The 14,760-nt window shown below is 44.6% G+C and overlaps 1 protein-coding gene across 4 annotated transcripts in view; it reads right to left on the bottom strand.

Annotated features, from left to right (window-relative positions):
- Positions 1-13,302, bottom strand: part of PHLDB2 (pleckstrin homology like domain family B member 2) — a 128,370-nt gene extending 115,068 nt beyond the window's left edge. For 2 of the 4 annotated variants that reach the window (XM_064468349.1, XM_064468348.1), the window contains exons 1-2: positions 13,153-13,302; positions 12,791-12,872 (exon numbers count right to left, since the gene is read on the bottom strand). The gene's annotated coding sequence lies outside the window, so the exon portion shown is untranslated. The remainder of the gene's footprint in view (positions 1-12,790; positions 12,873-13,152) is intronic. The other 2 variants (XM_064468341.1, XM_064468355.1) reach the window with 2 other exon arrangements.
- Positions 13,303-14,760: the final 1,458 nt, after the last annotated feature.

Genomic DNA, 14,760 nt, shown 5'->3' with positions numbered 1-14,760 from the left:
GCTAACAGATACTGAAAGGACGTTCTCCAGATTAGAGGCAAGCACTCCTCTGAAATGCACACAGGAGGGAATCCAGTAGGCTATGGAACATACTGAATGTCCCTGAGGATTTTAATTCTAGCCTCTCATTGAACTTCAGTTCCTTCTGAAGGAGTAGCCAGAGATGGCTGTCTCTCTAATGGGACAAACTATTAGGCATTTACAGAAGAAGAGAGATGGGATGAATATTCTGTGACTACAGGTGAAATACCTTCTCTGCAAACATATCCTATGGAAGAACTTTGACTTGGTTTTCTTCTGTGCCTCTTCAAACATGAATACGTTACCTCTTGTCCTCCAGCACTCTGTGCTTCACAACCTGCCACATCTGAGAAGCATGCAGCTGTTTCATGGGAACCCAGAGATCAAGATCCCTATTATGAGTGTGCATGGAAACTACAAGCATCTGGGACAGAGGAAAAGCAAGCGGCTTCCTACCATTCTAGCTGAAGTACGTGTACCTTGGAGTTACTTAGCTTTCCATACAAGTACAAGAAAACCACCATGGAGGCAATAAATACATGGACCAAATCTTCATTCAAGGGGGCAGAGGAAGCATAAATTTCTCGACAAGCTGGAAGTGAAAGCAGAAACTCAGAAAAATTGATTTTTGCTACTTGTTCTAACTTAGCGAGGAGTTATGAGATGTGATTAGGCATTGTGGGCGTTGTGTGACTGAGAAGCTTCTCTTGGCTCCCCTGGGAAATGAAGCCTTGATCATACCACCAAGCGTTTTCTTTTTTTTGATCATCATCGGTATAGACTTCCATAAGGTGGACTTTAATTATGACTCAGCACCTCAGCTGACTACTATGTTTTGTGGAAGCACCATACCTTTTGAGTTATCTCAGCACACTGCTTGCTGGTCTCAGGCAGATATTGAGGAAATACCCTGTATCCAAGCAAAGCAAGCAGTTGAAGGTCATTAGGGAAAAGAAGCAGTTATTCACTTCCAAAGCCCCATGTTCTACAGGAGATTAGCGACTGAAACTGTTAATGTGCTAACTAATCCCTTTCAGCATTGTCATATTAGCAGCACTCAGCCTACTTGCCCAAATTAAAGGTGAAGGAATAGCTTTAAAGCTTCTCTTTTCCAGGAAATGATTCAAAATAGCATTTAGCAAAGTAGAAAACCAAGAAGTTTAAAAGTGAGAAATATGTACTTTTTGCCACATAGCATACAAGACAGCAGGGACAGAGGCCAGGTTTATCCGGGGTCACTGGGTTCAGACTCCCAAAACTGCAGACCTCATCGTACTGTTCTGTACCTGAAGTCAAGACCGTGGCCTACAGCAAAGAACTAAACAGCTACGTTGATGCAGCAGAACCATCCAGGTCTCAAGTGATTAAAAGACTTGAGAGAAAACTGTAATCCAAACTCATAGATTTTGAGTAAGTCAACATAAGAGGAATTCAGAAGTTCTTCCTCTGTGGGCAAATTACACCTCATATCATGTGGGCCCACTTGCATGACTGCTGTTGGTCGTGCCAACATGAGAGCTTTGGTGTAGGTAGGAACCACTAGATTTTTAAGAAGCATGACAGGTGATTTTTTTGTTTGTTTGGTTGGTTCTTTAAATAGTCAAAATTGTGAAAACAGAGAAAGGCCTCAATCTGAACAGTGCCTGATTCTGGGGTCTTCCTCAGCCAAACACTTTCCAGTTTGAAGAGTACTGTAATGCCTTCTAGGCAAAAATTACTATAATGATTTTAATAAAGCTGTGAGTCCGAATAGCATTTTGAGAGTGGAGGGCTGAGAGCTAACTGCAGCAGATTTCAGCACTGTTCCCTTTAGTGTGGGATTGGAAAACAGAGACAAAGAAATCCCACCCCCACTCTTCCAGTCCTGCACGATGGAGACACCTCCTTCCTTCTGAGCTAATGCTGGTAGGTAGCACCAGGTCCCAAGGGTCATACAGACCCTCTCTCTGCTTCTGGGAGCTTGGGGGCTCGGCCCACTCCATCCTTACCCAGCAGAGACAGAGCGTGCCAAATTGTCCAGTACCCAACTCTCCTGTCTGCAGCTGGGCTGCTGACCTGCAGAGAGCAGGGCTCCATGGGGAGGCCTGAAAGCTACACCTCTGCCAGCTGGCTGATGGCCAAGGCAGCTCCCTCTCCAAGCCAAAGCAAGAACATACTATGGAGGCTCTGACTACAGCTTGAAATTAAATGTAAAACTATAGAAGCTTCTTTTTGCTTTTCCACAAGGTTTTAAAACTGAGCAAAGTCCTGTAAAAGCTCTTCCAATCATCTAGGTAAAATTTGTATGTTTGCCTCTAATGTAGCAGAGCTCAGGGTGGAAATAAGGTTGAGCTCGTGATTTTGTTTAGGTTTCAGCTCCCAGCAAGCTAAAACCAGGACACTTCCTGTGAACTGAAGGCCCCAGAGATGTTGGAAAGCTTTAGCCACAGTCACCTCATATTCTGGAAGCATTTGTTTTGGGTTTTTGTGTTGTTTTCTTTTTTTTTTTTTAAACTGAGTCAAGCTGAGGAAGACAACCATTCCATAAATAAGGCTTCATAATATAATCAACAGTTATTTCCCTATTTAGCTTAACTCAGGATTAAAAAAAAAAAAAGGACATGTGGAAATACAGATTCTATAACTAGACTTGGGAGACAGGGAGAAGAAAAGTGGATTGTACATATTCAGATATCACATCAGGCTCCAGGTCCAGGACCGAGCTGGCCAAGGTTTCCAGCAGAACCAGGCTCTACCAAGTGTAACCATGAGCTGCTGTTCTGGAAACAGGCTTGAAGGGTGAGCAAGGGGTGGAAAGCATTTGGGCAAGAGGCAGCAGAAGTATCTTCCCAGAGCTGGTCACATCTGGAACCTCGCCAGGTATGTGCCACCAGCAACCCCACAGGATATCCACAGAAAACTACCAAGCCCAGTTCTTTGACTTACATTTCTCATGCTACCACATCACATACAACCCTCCCCAGGAAAACCACATCAAAACAGAACAAGACCAGCACAAAACCCCCTCCAAATCAATGCTAGTCCTGCTTCTGCTAGCTGGAGTGAATGAAATTAAACAGATCTTTGTGTACATTTTCTATCTGCGTGCTTCAGTACAGTGCAGAACAAAAAGGCAACTTTGTGCTTAAAATCATCTCTAAGTCCTGTTCTCTTCATCAGGATGAAGGACTAGAGCAAGGACACACTTTCAAATGCAGTATTGGGACCAGGGCTATACACACACTTAAAATTCAGGGTGTGCTTGTATGGCAGGCTTGGGCTGTAGATTGACACATCTGACAACTTCCTCCTCATACTCAGGTAGACTAATGCTTTGTGTGCTTGGCCAGAGCCTGGACCACAGCATGCAAACGCAGGTCTTATTTTACCCAGTCAAAGCAAACAGATTTGGGGTTTGGCTTCATGCACTGTCCAGGCTGAACTTCAGCTGGCTTTACTCGAGGCTGACCTCCATTCCCTATTGCTCTCCAGGCTCAGCGCTCAAGCCTTGCTTAGAGAGCTTGTGCTCCTCTCTCTTCACATGCTTGGCCTTCTTTGTCCTTGCACTGAGAATTTCCATGGCGTACCCGGTATATCCTTCCCCACTGTATGCCTTTTCATAAAACTCATCACAGCAACGCTGTCCAGGAGCAAAAATGTTTGAAAGAAAACTATTCCTCCATAGTTTTCTATCCATCCTCTACAAAGAGGCAATGTGGAAAAAGGAATCAATCCAGAGAAAGTAATAACACTAGCCAAGAGGTATGAAGGATAGTATAAAATAAAACCAGAGAAACAGGGGAGACAAAAAGAAAACCCAGCCCATATCTGAAAGACTGTTTTGTTTAGTTTCTGAAAGCATGTTTCTGGAAAAAAGATATTCAGCTTTGGGCTTGGACTATGTAAATTGCCAAGTGCCTACGTTTGTACCCAAAGAGTACTCTGGGTCAGGGGTTCTCACAGCTGGGGAATACAGAGAACTTGTGGGCCTGTGAGGACATCACACCACAGTTGTGAGGTTGGAAATTCAAAGCTCTGTGACAAGGGACGACATGGGGAAAAGCTGAGGACTGAAGGGGTTTGCTGGTCCGAGAAGTTTGGGAAGCAGTGCTGCAGCTTGCAGCCGTGCTCCTTCTAAGCAGCAAACAGGCATGCTTTAGAGTTTGCTGAGTTTCCCAGATGAATTGCAGTTACGTACATGCTGGTTTATAGGCAGAGGAAACCCTCCTTTTATGGTTTCCATCCCCCCACTTGTTCCTCCTCCCTAGAAGTTTTCATCCTCTCTGTTGAGCCAAGCATCAAATGAGTTGCATGTGTAGTTATGCTCTGAGAGGGCAGGGGCCCTGGGGAAGCAGACAGGGGTAAGGAACCTGAGATTGTCACCTTTTCTTTCCCCTGTGACTCAGTGTCAGGCTATTCTAACAAAACAAATTAACTACTTTCAGTTCACAACCATTTTAAAATTAAGTAGCTGTTAAAATCAAAATAAGTATTTTCACATTTGATTGCAAAGATTAAAGAAAGTAGTTCTTGCTGGTCACCTGAATCTGTTTTACGAAGACATCTGAAAGGTATTTTATCAGCTGCTGAGCAGTATTTACTCATGAAACTGTTCTAATTGCTTTGGAATGTGCACCCTGGCTGCTGGAACAGCTCGCTCCTGCTGATACACTGAGCTAACACATGCTCATAGGACATGCCACTTTTATACAGCATTCAATATTCATTCTCAAGGTAAACAGCATGAAATTTAAAAAAATACAAAGTAAAGACTTCAAACGATTACTTAGGCACAGCTGCCCTACATGTTTACAAGAGCATCAACTCATCAGCAAAAATAAGCACTGCCATGACTGAAATACAGATCAGCAATACAGTACTAAACCTATCTTGCAGCTGGAAATCACATGGATGAAAATTTATTCCTGGTGCCCACTAAATCAGCATTGAAGTCAATATCTAGGATGGAATTAGTATGTCCTGGCTTCAGGTCAGTCCTACCATTAGCTTGCAGCCTTGCTTTTAGTAGTTAAGCAGTGGAAGTCTTAGTAGATCAGAGATAATTTACTCAGTCTTGCCTTAAATCTTCTAAAACTGAAGCAGAACTCTGGTCTGTGTTACACATGCCCAGGCTCAGCAACAGCCTAAAAAAAAAAAAAACACATTATAATAGCTCTATCTGCCTTTAAGAAAGTCATCCCAAACTCTGAGTCACAATCTGGAAGGTGCAGTGATTTGAATGGCACTTGCTCTTTGCCTGTCTGTATCACAAAATCCTAGTGTACTTTACCCAGCAGAATTAGAAGAGCACAGAATAATTACTATTATACTTGTTGATATATAAAACATGGAGAATAAAGGACAAATCACACTGATCCTCCTAGCACCTGTGCAGAAGTGAACCCTTGTAGATCCTCTTGGCACATATGCCAAAAGAGCCAAGCCAGTCCTGTTGACCTGGGCCACACTTTATAAACCGACTTGTAAAATTCAAATGCTTTGAGCTGGTTTCACAGGAGGTGGAAGTGTTGCACCCCCACATGAAGCCTGAGCTAACAGAGTCCTTTGAAAAAGCAGAATCAGACAAGACAAGGCCAGACTTAGGGATAAACAGCCCTGGCAACTGCTCAGACCCCACAGGCCTGGCCATGACAGTCCTTCTTCAGTACTGAGTCATCCAACACAAGATAAGCACTCTAGTGTGTGGTAGTGATGTTATTTTCTTCAAGAAGCATCACACACACGCTGAAGTCTGTGCTTTGTGCAGACACAAGGGCTGCACCTTTTTAAGAGCACAATATTTGCTAAGAGGGCAGGTAGGATATCCATTTGGGAGTGGGCAGATCTTGGAGAAGGGTGAGGCAGGGTTAGAGGCTCAGCTGGGAGAAGAGACCTATTCTCATTTCTGACTCATCCAACAAGAAAGCTTCTTGAGTTTTCTACCTGACATCCCACCCAGGTCTCCTCCACTCCATGAGGGCCCTGCTTGCAGTTCTCTCTGCATCTCGTCTCCAGATCCAAGCTGTACAGGCAGTCCTCACCCTTCTTGACAGCTGCTGCCACTTTTGCTGCTGCACCTTTCCCATCCTGCTGTCAGTCACAGCCTGCTCTCAGTTACAGCCTCTCCCCTGCCCACCAAAGCAGCAGCTACATGCACCTCTCCTGTCACCAAAAGCATGGTAGACATCTTCCAATTTCCTGCTTCCCCTGCCTTCCCTGAATCATCCCAGTTAAAATTTCCTTTTGTTTTCTCCCTACAGCTTTTTTTCTTTTTTTTAAAAAAAGGGGTGTGTGTGTTTGTTTTTTTATTGGAAAGCCTTTTTTGGCCTTAAGGCACTGTGCTGGTTTTGGCTGGGGTAGGGTTAATTCTCTTCATACCAGCTAGTCTGGGGCTATGGTTTGGATTTGTGCTGAAAACAGTGTTGATGACACCCAGGGATCTTTTTGCTGCTGCTGAGCAGCCCTTACACAGAGCCAAGGCCTGTTCTGCCTCTCACCCCACCCCACCAGCGAGCAGGCTGGGGGTGCACCAGGAGCTGGGAGGGGGCACAGCCGGGACAGCTGGCCCCAACTGACCAAAGGCATATCCCACACCATATGGCGTCATGCTCAGCATATACAGCTGGGGGAAGAAGGAGGAAGGGGGGGACATTTGGAGTAATGGCATTTGTCTTCCCAAGTAACCGCTACAGGTGATGGAGCCCTGCTGTCCTGGGGGTGGCTGAGCACCTGCCTGCCCATGGGGAGTAGGGCATGAATGTCTTGTTTTGATTTGCTTGTGTGCACGGCTTTTGCTTTCCGTATTAAACTGGTTTTATCTCAACCCACAAGTTTTCTCACTTTTACCATTCTGATTCTCACTTCCATCCCGCTGCAGGGGGGAGTGAGCAAGGAGCTGGGTGGTGCTTAGTTGCCATCTGGGGTTAAACCACAACAGGCAGCATGAACTTCTTCCTGTTTTCTCCTACTGTGAAGGGACCTGACCTATACGAGAGAGCTTTGAGGCTGCAGAAGAGATCTCCCCACATGACCTTTTTAATCCTTGGCCTTCGTAGCTTCAGTCAAGACCAGAAGTGCCTTCTAGTATGACAATCACCATTTGTTGCTTAGGAATTAAACATTGACTAAACACATCATCCTGTACAGGCCATTGAACTGGAAGAATGTTTAGTGAGCTCAGTAGCTAAAGCTTTATTAACCATCTCTGGTGACCTTCTCCTTGAGCAAGGCAAAGGCCACACTGGAGCTCAATCTCAAACCGTTTCCAAATGCTCCTTCTGTAACCCACAATACTTTTAAAGCTCTAATACCCCCACAAAAGGAGGTCTGCAGCAGATAGATGCTAACTTATCCATCCTACTGTGGTATAGAGTTCATAGTTCCATAGTTCATGCTGTTCCCAGTTCTCTCCAAACCAGTTTAGCACCAACCACCGCACATCTACTGCTCCTTCTGCTACACCAGTGAGTTTTAAGTGCTGCACTCCAAGTTAAGAGAGAGATTGTTTTCCTTCCTTTAGCATGCCTGCAATGTTTAACTGTGCTCTAGAGCACAGGTCAGCTAAAGGTGTGTTGAAACAGAGCATCAAATGGAGTTTTACAAACACCAGCAAATCAACTCATCCACCAGGATGATAACAGGAGTCCAAAATACCCCTGGGGGAAGGATGCCTCCTTTCCAGGTATCAAAACCAGAGTGACAGGTGTCATGGTGTAATTATATTCTGAATAGAAGTCTGGAAAGCCTGCTAAGGTACCAGCTTCTCGCTCTCAGGCACTTAAACAAGCAAGGAGAAAAGTGACACAAGAATTCCTTGCATTTTCTGAATTTTCCTCTTCCTTTACTTGACACGCACAAAAGAGAAAAGCACAGGAAGCAAGAGCCCACATTTCCCTCAGACTCAGTGCTAATATCTCTTGCTCCCATCAGATCAGGGGGGAAAACTTTGATAAGTGTTAGGTGGTCTTTTGTGGTTGTTATTAAAGAACAAAGTAAGAGAACAGCTCTACCACCTCACTGGAACTGGACTCTGTCCCATTCAGCGGCATCTTGCCAACAGTAATAATTTAGTACAACTGTTAAGTGCTTTTGAAACTAAAAGGCAGCTTTCAACACTAGTCCTAGACCAATCAGCTCTGGGAAAAAAAAAAAAAAAAGTCAGTCTGAACACTGTCTCAACCTGGAGCCAGAAAGCCATACCTAATCTAATTAAACTCTCTTGGGGAACACGACTACACACGCCAGCTACCTCTGTGTTAGGAAAACAACACAACCAGCATTAATGATGAGGCTCACTAGGCAGAGCAGATGTGTCCTGACTGACAGAAATCCAGCAAGACAGAGAACAAAAGAGAGGTCTGAGCATGGGTTTGAGATCCCTAACACGAGAAGCTACCAACTTGCCTCTCTCCTCCTGTCCTACCGTGCACAGGAGTCTTCAAGAAGTGAAGAATAAGGTGTGGTGCCCTGAAATGTTAGAGATGGTATCTTGGAACATATACTTGAGCCTAACTTTGACCCTGGGGGTCTACATTCCCGAGGGAGGTGTGTCACACTCACACCCCACAGGAAAAGCCAGGTGGGACATGCAGCCCTGCACTTCACAGCAGGCGTTTCTGAGTCCATATGTGGGAGTTCAGTTTCGGTCTCCTTAGCCTAGAGCCTGTGTTGGTCTACATATTTGCCATCCTCGGTACTACAGCAGGAGCATCTCTCAAGCTTTAATGTGTCTAGTGCAACACCTCTGTGATCTGGGCAGGTATAATGATCACCACTGTAATTTTCAGCATATTAGAAGGTAGTCTGTTTTTCTTCTAAATGAACCTAAGTTATTTCAGTTCATCTCCTTCAGAACTTTTCCTAATTTTGGCAGGGCTTGACACCCACAAAGGAAATCCCACTGATGAGTTCCACAGGCACAAAGGCTACACAAAGACCATTAAAACTATATAGACCCAAGCAAAGCAAGATCCTGGGACTAGGACAGGGCAACCACACATCTCTAATAATGACAGAGTATGTGGTAGACACCTGGGACACCACACTGGTGAGCCTCTGGATCCAATGACCAGTGCCAGCTGGGAGACGGGGAGGGACAGCAGCACATACCTGTCTATTAAACAATAGATTTCAGTGGGCATAAGGACAGTAAAAAAGGATTTTCCCTTCTCGTCTTTTCTAAAGCACCCTAACCAACTACTCACAGCCAGTGGGGCAGGAGAACAAGGATTTCAAGTTGGCTGCTTATTAGCCACCCACAGAAGCACATGCGTTTAGCTGGAGCTCCAGTGTCCTCTGGAGGCTTGATTTTCAGCTCATTTCCCTCATTCTCTGCTAAAAGCATTGCTGTAACAGCTTCTACAGCCTCTTCTGTTCCGAGTACACAGCAGAGAACAAATTCACTAGCCAATACTCTTTTGTTTCACTTTTGGGTAAACAGGATTTCACTATAATCATGATCTTGAGAAGCTGGCTCTCTGGTGCATGTTATTAACACTACCTGCATTACCCCTCAGCCTTGGAAAGGGAACAAACCTAGCCCCAAGACAGGAGGAAGGAACTAAATGCAGAAGGGAAATTAAGCTACTCAGAAGTCCTTGTCCTTGGCAATAAATGCAAAAAGAAGAGATTATGATTATCTAGTTTATTGCCAAAACCAAGCAAGTTTTTAGTAGTCTAGAGTTTTTTGTAATTATTTCTAGGAGACAACATTCAAATAACCATCTGAGAACAATTCCCCTAGTGCACAAAATCCAGGTGGTGTGAAGATGGCACTGCCAAATCTCTTTCCAGACATAGTATTATGAAAACAAATGATTACCTGGTAGGAGTTACTAGGATCCTCCAAACTGCATTAGCTGTTGCTAGTGTAAGCTATCCTTGCAGCAGCCTTGTTCTTCCCTTGTGGACCTGTCATCTCAGCAAACCTACACTGATTTTTAGATTAATTTTGGAATCTTAAAGCCTGTAGATATTTGTCTGGTTTCAAGTGTTATTATCAACTTTGTGCACGGCTGCACCATGAATACATGCAGGATACAGGGCGGGGGGAGGGGAGAAAAACAAACAGTCTTGAGAAATACCAGTTCATCACTCTATAAACACTTTTGCAGCGTGCAACAAAGAAGGCAAAATGGTGAGACAGCTTCTGTCATTCATTCTCAGACAGTCCTGTTACTAAGGGCAGTTTTCAAGACAGATCTATGGAAGGCCAGAAGAGGATTATCTTTGTGATACACTTTTTTATTTTGGCAGTGACCAAAGAACATTTTCCAGCAATAACCACTATCACACAGGATAAGTTGGCTGCTTCTAATGCTTCAGAGTTCAAATCATGACTCCTCTAAGAAATATAAAATTAGAGAAAAAACTGTTGGCATTTGAGCTATTTAGGCTGAAATACTAGTGATTGTTATTTTTATCAGGAGAAATGCCTGGCACATATTTTATTTGCTGCCAGTGTAGTCCTTTAAAAAGATACAGTCAAGTCAATTTCAGTATTTTTGTAAACGTGGAACTGCGTTTAGCATACCACATGAACTTTATACTGGATGTGATTCAAAGAGTGAAATCTTGTAATAATTTGTTCTGTCTCAAAAAAAAAAAACCCAGCCCCAAAAGAAAAGATCTTTATTTTCCTTTCCAAAGGGCAAGTTGGAGCACCATCTCTATTGCATACCTTTCCCCCTCCCTTTCCATAGCTTCAGCCTCTCTTTCTGAGAATGCTTTTTGTTTCTTTCTTGTACTTGTGATTTTAGTTTTTGCTGTTTCAAGCTGGAAGAAAACGCAGCATGCTGGTTGTGGCTGGGGTAGAGTTAATGATCTTCACAGCAGCCAGTATGAGGCTACGTTTTGGATTTGTGCTGGAAACAGTGTTGATGACACCCAGGGATCTTTTTGCTGCTGCTGAGCAGCCCTTACACAGAGCCAAGGCCTGTTCTGCCTCTCACCCCACCCCACCAGCGAGCAGGCTGGGGGTGCACCAGGATTTGGGAGGGGGCACAGCCGGGACAGCTGACCCCAACTGAGCACAGGGATATCCCACACCATATGGCATCATGCTCAGCGTATAAAGCTGGGGAAGGAGGAGGAAGTGGGGACATACAGAGCGATGGCGTTTGTCTTCCCAAGTAACTGCTACGCGTGATGGAGCCCTGCTTTCCTGGGGGTGGCTGAGCACCTGCCTGCCCATGGGAAGTAGGGAATGAATTCCTTGTTCTGATTTGCTTGTGTGCACGGCTTTTGCTGTTCCATATTAAACTGGTTTTATCTCAACCCACAAGTTTTCTCACTTTTACCATTCTGATTCTCACCCCCATCCCACTGTGGGGCAGGGGAGGTGTTGGGGTAGTGAGCAGGCAGACACCCAGGAATATACCCAGCCAACCTTTTGCTCAGTTGCTACAAGCAAAAATGGAAGTGAACACTCAGTAGCAGAAAGTTCAGGAAAATATATTCGCCATCTTTAATTCTTATTTACACAGAGCTCACCGAACAATGTATGTTTTTCTCCACCCAGTCTGCCAGATGACTTTGATGCGGGGAGGAACATTCCCTCAAGCAGTCTTTTATTTCTCTTTTCTTAAAGGGTATTTGCAAGAAGCAACACGATAGAAAACAACTCAGCTTTCAATTTCTTCTCTACTTTGCACTCCCAAATTTTCAACCCAAGAGAAAGTGGTCTTACAGTTACAAAAACATCTGAAGTGCCAAGGTGCAGTTTGCAGTACAAAGTGAGGGGCTGGGGGGACGTGGCTGGGCCAGCTGTTTGTCTGCCCCTCTGCTGAGCAACCCAAACAGTACCTGCCACTAACAGCATCATAAGTTCCTCGTGATTATAACAGAGGTGAAACACCAAAGGCATCTACATCTCTAATCAAACACAGAAATTAGCCTTTCAAACTCAAGCATGAGATACCATCTGGCTTTTGCATGCACCAGTTAAGCTTTTCGGCCATGTCAGTGAAACCTGCAAGTCTTTGCATGAAGACCAACTAATTCATTGTTCAGCAACTTTTGAGTCACCAGAACTCTTTCAAAGGTTCATCCAGCAGCTAAGGTGTCTGCCTCAATTATAAAGGGGCATTATGCGCCAACATTGTATCACACAGTTTCCTCTTCAGGCAAGTACTGGCTAGCTACCTTGATGCACTAGTCCCTAAGCTACTGCCGGTCACTTCCTTTCTTCCACTGAGAAACTGCTCGCTACAGGTATGGCAGCACAAAATCACCCCTGTACTAGTTCTGGTTCTAAATGAGATGCCAGGCTAAGCAATGATATCTTGCAATACACAAGTTTGGTTTATTTTTAAACTACTGAAAACAAAAAAAGATTATGAAGTAGACAAGAGAAGCACTCACCTTTCTGAAGTACTAATTCACAACTGTACACAATTTCAGCCCATAGGTTATTATGCTGTAAACTTTTTAATTCATGGATTTGGCCATCTAAACAGTTCTACCACAGGCACGTGTTCTCACTGGTCGCTGAAAGGAGCGGTACCTACTGACTGAGGCCGAATTCTTGTAGAATCTACAGGTAAAAACCTACACAGCTAGGTGACTGATGGTAGCTTCTCCCTCAAGCAGTCCCTACATCATCCTGCAGTTCTTCCCCCAAGGTATATTTACTTCTACTGCAGATAAAAGTTATATGAGAAAGGATGTAAAAACAACCAGCTGTTTTCTACCCGAAGCAACCTTTGCTTTTAATTTAAAGCAAATCTGCAAATTGAGGGAAAATTGATTTTAAGCATGATTATCTTAACAGTCTATCCATACAGCAAGTTACCTGTTAATGATCCTGGTCACTCTCACCGTCTTCTGCAGAAGATGCCACTTTGTCTGGGCTGAGGCGGCGGCACTGCTACCAGCTGTGCAGAGCAGAAACAAGCATCGAACTCTGGATCACTGAGAAAAGCAGCTGGACTCACTAACCAGCAGTAGTTCAAAGATCACTTGGTTTATTTTTCCAGCATTTGCTCACCCGAGAGCTTGACAAACTGACCCCACTTACTACATTTAAATTGGAGAGAGGCTTTTTGGTCAAATGCTTTTCTAGTCTATGCAAAAGGCTGGTGCGTCACCCAGCTGATCAGAAGAATTGGTGACGATACCATTGCTCAGCTCCAGAGCTGCCAGCATTTTGCTCACCTTCCAGCTACACGGGCATGAGAGCACTTGGCAACATACATCAGGTTTCAAGCTGGCTTTCCTTCAGACAGCATGGAACAGTTTATCCTCCACTGCTAAAAATCTGCATGCAGGTTCAGCAGTATCTCCTGAGAGGCAAATACTAAGCTACATGCAACTCCAGAATGATTCTGTTTGAACAGCTAATCACAGGTTTGCGGCAACAACGAAACTAGGTATAAAGGGCACGCATAAATTTGTCACAGAACATGCATCTAGGTTTTGCACTCATACCTCATTAAAGGTATCTACTTTGTGCATATATGTGCACATATATGCACGTGTGCCTTTGTGCAGCGTTGCTGAAAGGCACACAGACTGAAAAAGAGATCTATTAAACCCTCCAGGGAAGCAACATGACGAAATCATCCTTACTCTTGTGCCCAAGGTTCCTCTAAGGCATATGATTCCTGGCCTGGGAAAACAGTATTTGGACAAGGTGGGGGAAAAAGTAACACTGCTACTACAAGCTATTTAACCACCAATTTAAAAAAAAAAAGCCAAACACACACACTGGCAGCATATGCCATTCACATTAGCCGTATGCTGCATTGGTATATATTCTGTAAAAACTAGTGGCACCCTCCCTGCCTACAGAACATTTCAGACAGACTAATGAAGCCACTGGCTAGCTATGTATGAATCACCATTAATCTACTCTAGCTGGCTGTGCTGGTTTTGGCTGGGGTAGGGTTAATTCTCTTCATAGCAGCTAGTGTGGGGCTACGGTTTGGATTTGTGCTGAAAACAGTGTTGATGACACCCAGGGATCTTTTTGCTGCTGCTGAGCAGCACTTACACAGAGCCAAGGCCTGTTCTGCCTCTCACCCCACCCCACCAGCGAGCAGGCTGGGGCTGCACAAGGAGTTGGGAGGGGGCACAGCCAGGACAGCTGACCCCAACTGACCACAGGGATATCCCACACCATAGGGCACCATGCTCAGCATATACAGCTGGGGAACAAGGAAGGTGGGGGACATACAGAGTGATGGCGTTTGTCTTCCCAAGTAACCGTTACGTGTGATGGAGCCCTGCTTTCCTGGGGATGGCTGAGCACCTGCCTGCCCATGGGGAGTAAGGGAATGAATTCCTTGTTTTGCTTTGCTTGTGTGCACGGCTTTTGCTGTTCCTTAAACTGGTTTTATCTCAACCCAGTTTCCTCACTTTTACCCTTTCAATCCTCTCTGCCATCCCGCTGCAGGGGGGAGTGAGCAAGTAGCTGGGTGGTGCTGAGTTGTCAGCTGGGGTTAAACCATGACACCTGTAAATACTTACCTCAAGGTTTGAGACTACAGGTAGGGACAGCAGTGATTAGGCTCTGAACTCCCAGCTCTACCTTTAGGATTTACAAAAATAAATCTACAAACACAGCACCCATCAGTTACCAGTGTCTGAAAACACAAGGGAATTGGGGTTATCCATTCTCCCTGCCCCTGGTACTCCCAAATTCAAGACAGGCAAGGTGAAAGTAACCCAAAAGAAGGGTTTCACTGATCTCACTGGGTTACAAGCATCCAACGTTAGCCCAGACTCTGGGAGTTATCACTATTTTGTTTCTTGATGAAGTGT

This window comes from Phalacrocorax carbo, chromosome 1 (genome assembly GCF_963921805.1).
Source record: "Phalacrocorax carbo chromosome 1, bPhaCar2.1, whole genome shotgun sequence".
Lineage (NCBI taxonomy): Eukaryota > Metazoa > Chordata > Aves > Suliformes > Phalacrocoracidae > Phalacrocorax > Phalacrocorax carbo.
Note: the sequence above shows the minus strand (reverse complement) of the source record. Positions and strands in the feature narration are given on the sequence as shown.